Raw genomic sequence first — 6,083 nt, 5'->3', positions numbered from 1 at the left:
CTACCTTCTCACATACAGGAACCTACCTACGGAGTCTGTCTCCAACCTACTGTTGGGCAAACTTTGCTGATCCTACAGCAGACACTCAATAGTCCATTTATTTTCTTTTCACACAACAAATGTCCATTGAACATGTCCTTTTTCTCTTCACATAGAGGACATTCCTTTGTTTGTTTCTTCACATAGCAAACAGTTCATTTATTTCTTTTCACATAGAAATAGTCCCAGACCTCACCTTGAGTAGTCTTCAATCTTGATTAATTTCCCCTTCACACAGGAAAAGTCCATTGGTTTCTTTTCACAGAGAAACGATCCAAGACCTCACCTTGAGTAGTCTTCACACTTTTTTACCCTCCTCAGCGCACATCGCTCCAGGAGGTCTTCCCCTCACAGCTTCAGGGGGCATCCATCTGATTGTCCTCCGCTACCCACACGGCATCAGGAGGCAGCAATCCTTATCCCAGGCTCACACAGCGTCGGGAGGCACACATCTGACTGTCCTCCTCTCCCCAGCCCACACGGCGTCAGGAGGCAGCAATCCTTAGACTTCCTTTGGACAAATTATAGAGACCTTAACTTCCTCATTCTGAACAGCTGAATGCCTTTCAACTTCTTTACACCTTCCTGCTGCCTTTGCAGCCGACAACCTATAGTAATTGGTGGATTTTCTAAACCCAGCATAAGTGTATCTCATGTCTGTGACAACATCCACAGATTGACCTGACTTCCTGTCACATACCCCCCCCCTCTTGTTTCAACCCTAGGGTTGGGACACAGATTTCCAGACACGCATGTGTCAGGCACTTCTCTTGACTCTCACTGATAAGCCTCCTAGTATCTTCAAGCTTCAGGATGAAACTGTTTCTGTCATCTTCATTGACAGATTTCTCATAAATGCCACACAGTTTGTCTCTCATCTCATATACACATTCTTCAACTGCATTTTTGGCATCATTTTGCTCCTTCTCAAGTTTGTCCTGCATAACCGTCAGTCCTATCCGCCAAGGAGGACCGTGATCCATAGGCAACTCAATTGTGCTAGTCTTAAAGTCTTCAACATTCTTGAGCCGCCTCTCTCTGCAATCAATAAATGATTTCCACAAAACTTTGAGAACCTCTGCTTCACTTGGCTTTGTTCCAAGAAATGCCTTCTTGAGCTTGGCTTGCTCTAAGATGCTGTGCAGAAGGCCTTCCATTTGCAACAACAGGCTGTCACACATTTCTTCAAAGTGACCCCTGTTAATTTTTGCAGCGACATCAACTTTCCTTCCACCAACATATGGGTCAAAGGCAACAACACAGTCTATTACAGGTTTCTTCAATCCACTCTTTGCTATTGCATTACTTTTCACTTGTAGCTCCTTTTCTTTATCTGAACTCCACATGGAATGTATCTCAAGATCACGATCAAACTTCTGCCACCTGTCTTTCACCAGTTCCATTTTAGAAATATTCCCTGAAAGGCACTTATTCATTTGCTTCACATTTTCACCAACAGCCTTAGTTTTCTCCACTAGGTGGCGTTTAATCCAGAGGGGTGATTCAAACAACATGTCATCAAATTTCTGATGCTAACTCAGAACAGACCCCAAAACACTGATCCTTTTATAAACTGCATCAGGCACACTATCCCCTCTTTGGGACAGATCCTCTGTTGCCTATAATTCCTCTTCAAGTTCTTCCAACTGAATCTTCATCTCTTCTACTTGTTGTTCTAAGGCTCGCTTAGACTTTTCTAGCTCCTGAACGCTTTTCCCAACATCATCCTTGGAGCTGACCAAATCTTCCATTTCTGTACACAGCTGTTTGTTAACTCTTTCTAGTTCCATTTTACACTCTAGAGCTTCCTCCAAGGAGCGAGCCAAGAACAGGGCTTTGCTCTCTTTATCACGCGCCTCCACTTCTGCACGGTCGCGTTCTTCTGCATATTTTGCAGACACAGTCTTCTCCTCACCAAGCATCTGATCAAACCTCTTTTTCACATTTTCAGCATTTTCTAATAAACCAACGCTTTCTTCCATGCGTTTTTTCATATCCGCTATCTGAGCTTGCAATGTTGCGACTTGCTCTGATAGGTTTTTCTTTGCTTCCTCCTTCTCTTTTAATTGTTCCAGGACACCATTTTTCTCATCTTCCATTTGTTTGAGCTTTGTACTAAAACTCAGCCTTTGACACCTCTCTTCCTATAAGAGTTCCTGCGTGTCTTGCAGCTGCGATTCCAAGATAGAGAAATCTTTGGCAATTTCTCTAGATTTGCTGTCTGCTTGAGAAAGCTGATTTGTGACATTGTCTAACTCAACCTGCAGTCGGTTTGCCTTCTCTGACAGCTTAGCACACAATCGGTCACCTTCTGACACCTTGACTTGCGATTCCTGCAGCTGTGCCTCTACTTTTTTCCTCTTGTGTTCAGAATCTCCTTTTCCCTGCATAAGAGCCTTCACCTCATTGGCTAGTTTCTGGGAATGAGAATGTAGTTCTGCCACACAGGCTTCTTTCTCCTTTAACTGCTGCTGGAAACGTTGGGCTTCATCTTTCCAACTTTCACAGTCTGCACGTAATTCATCTACCACATTGCTCAAAGTGGTGAGCTCATACACAGTACTCAGTAATTTAGTCTCTCTCTCATTTTTCTCCTTGTAGCTGAGAGACAATGTCGTTTTCAGAGCAACATTCTGTTCCTGCACCCCCTGCAGGTCTATTTTGGTAGCTTCCAAAGACTGAAGACTTTTTTTCCAGCTGATTACGTAACTCCAACATATCAGCCATACTTTGCTTCTGCAAAGTCTGAATTTCAATTTCCTTTTCCATGAGGATGGTATCTTTCTCCATTATAGTCTCTCTACGTTTGTGCAACTCGGAAAAAAGAAGAGCAGTGGATTCTTCCCACTGTAACACCTGAGCCTGCACGTTTCTATGCTCCATCTTAAGCAACTCCAGGGCTCGTTCCTTTTCTTCCATTTTCCGTTGCAAGGCATCCAACTCAGCCCAGCACACATACTCAGTTTCCTCCAAACCGATGGCCTCCATTGGCTGCTGGCGTCTCTGTTTCCAGCCTGCCATGCTCTCTTGATGAGCCTTTTGCTGAGCTGCAAAGCTCCGCTGAAAATCTGCATTTTTCTGCTGTTTAGCTGCAAAGCTCAGTTGTTTCAGCATCTCCATAACTGGTTCATTTGCACCAGTGTTGCTAGGGACAACAACCTTTCTCTTTAGCAGACTCTGTTCAGGCATGGATGGGGCTCGTTCAGGCGGTAGCATCCCCTCCATCCATAGAATTCGGTCTCTCATTTCAGCTATCTTTGCATATTTCAGGCGCTTTGATCGCCCCATCTTCAATTACTCCACAATAAATTTTTCACAGTCCAGCAAAAAATTTTGAGACCACTGTCTCTTTAAAGCAAGTAGCTTTTACTCCACAATAAATTTTTCACAATCCAAGTAGCAAGTAGCTTTTCTTTTTCTTGCAGGATCTCCTTTCCTGTACACACAGTTTGTGCAGTCTCATGCACCAGACAAAGTTCATCAACAATTTTGAGACCACTGTCTCTTTAACACAAGTAGTTTTTCTCTCTTTCAGGATCTTCTCTCCTGCACACACAGATTGTGCAATCTCATGCACCAGACAAAGTTCATAGGACAGATGAACTTCTTTGCAGGGATCACTGCTTCTTCCCAATGCATACCTCCACCATATGTGGGAGATTAGCTCGGTGGCGGGTATGGATGACCCCTTTGGGGGGTGCGTTTACACAGGGAGAAGTGGTTGCAAACAACAGTTTGGTTTATTCTTGCAGTTTACTTCACTCAAGTGCAAGCCTCAAAAACATCAAAATAAAAATAAAACACAAAATAAATGCTTGCGGCTACCTTCTCACATACAGGAACCTACCTACGGAGTCTGTCTCCAACCTACTGTTGGGCAAACTTTGCTGATCCTACAGCATACACTCAATAGTCCATTTATTTTCTTTTCACACAACAAATGTCCATTGAACATGTCCTTTTTCTCTTCACATAGAGGACATTCCTTTGTTTGTTTCTTCACATAGCAAACAGTTCATTTATTTCTTTTCACATAGAAATAGTCCCAGACCTCACCTTGAGTAGTCTTCAATCTTGATTAATTTCCCCTTCACACAGGAAATGTCCATTGGTTTCTTTTCACAGAGAAACGATCCAAGACCTCACCTTGAGTAGTCTTCACACTTTTTTACCCTCCTCAGAGCACATCGCTCCAGGAGGTCTTCCCCTCACAGCTTCAGGGGGCATCCATCTGATTGTCCTCCGCTACCCACACGGCATTAGGAGGCAGCAATCCTTCTCCCAGGCTCACACAGCGTCGGGAGGCACACATCTGACTGTTCTCCTCTCCCCAGCCCACACGGCGTCAGGAGGCAGCAATCCTTAGACTTCCTTTGGACAAATTATAGAGGCCTTAACTTCCTCATTCTGAACAGCTGAAGGCCTTTCAACTTCTTTACACCTTCCTGCTGCCTTTGCAGCCGACACCCTATAGTAATTGGTGAATTTTCTAAACCCAGCATAAGTGTATCTCCTGTCTGTGACAACATCCACAGATTTACCTGAATTCCTGTCACAGTATTAACCAAAAAAGAAAAGCAGTATTTAATACTGAGTGTTTGTCGCATACCTATTATATACACCCTCCCCAAAATACATAAAAATTCTACATGCCCTCCAGCACGTCCTATTGTAAATGGGATAGGATCAGTATGTGCTAGGCTGGGACAGTATCTGGATACTTTTTTACAGCCTAGTGTAGTATCAACCAAAGCTTTCCTAAAAGATACTAAAGATCTGTTGTGTTCTTTGGATGATGTGTTGTTGAGGGACGGCTCGCCCGCCTTCCTAGTGACGGCGGACGTGTCGTCCCTCTACACCATCATCTAACATGACGATGCTTTGCTTTCCATCAATTGGGCGATAAGCAGGAGAGATGAAGTCCCACATGATCAAAAAGTTTTCATACGTAAGGCACTGGACTTTTGTCTTGGCCATAATTAATTTTGGTTTCAGAATAGATTTTATAGCCAGAAAACAGGAGTTGCCATGGGCACTAAGTTTGCACCCAGTTTAGCAAACTTGTTCATGGCAGAATGGGAGGACAAATTTGTTTTTAATATGGCCAGACCCCAATTGAGATTTTATCGCAGATTTATCGATGATATTATTTTTATCTGGGAGGGGTCTGAAGCATCTTTATATGATTTTATGCGCCATCTTAACAATAATTTTAACAATATTAAACTTGATTTTACATGGAGTGACAAAGAGGTTCACTTTTTAGATGTGTGGATACGTAGAGATGGTTTTAATTTTACCACAAAAGTGTATTTTAAAGACACTGACAGGAATAGCTACCTGGCTATCCAGAGTGGACACCATCCTATATGGTTGAGGGGACAGCTAATGCGTCTTAGATGGAATTGCACATACGATAATGACTATTTAATGCAAGCAGATGTCATTAAAGAGAAATTTATAGACAAGGGCTATAGGGAGGTTGTTTTGGACAAGGAAATCCAAAATGTCCTTACTACCTCAAGGGGCTCTTTGCTAGATCGAGAGAATGTGAGGATTAAGAGATCCAATGATAACACACATGAATGGAGTTTTTGTCCAATTTCTCTAATGACTATCGCCATGTTGAGTCCATTTTTAGAAAACATTGGCATGTTCTGACAATGGACAAAACATTGGGGAAAGTATTGCCAAAGGAGCCTTCATTCATTTATAGGACGGCACCCAATTTTGGGAGCCAGGTGGTAAAAAGAATATTGGATCCACCAAATGTTTCTTTTTTTCCAGGCAGGACAGGATTCTTTGCATGTGGCAGGTGTAGAGCTTGTTACACCGCTCGCACGGACCCTAAGAAAATAAATAATTTCAGAGTCCCAGCCATTAATAAAGAATTCAAGATTAAAAGTCTAATAACGTGCAATACTACTCATGTAGTTTACGCATTAATGTGCCCATGCAATATGATATGCATTGGACGCACCAAACGCACTTTAAAAAAACGTGTAGGTGAGCATATTACTAATATTTTGAAAGGAAAAAGAGAA

This window comes from Pelophylax lessonae (genome assembly GCF_965119305.1).
Source record: "Pelophylax lessonae genome assembly, chromosome: 1".
In the NCBI taxonomy this organism is placed as follows: Eukaryota; Metazoa; Chordata; class Amphibia; order Anura; family Ranidae; genus Pelophylax; species Pelophylax lessonae.
The sequence above is the reverse complement of the archived record's forward strand: the minus strand, read 5'-3'. Positions refer to the sequence as shown.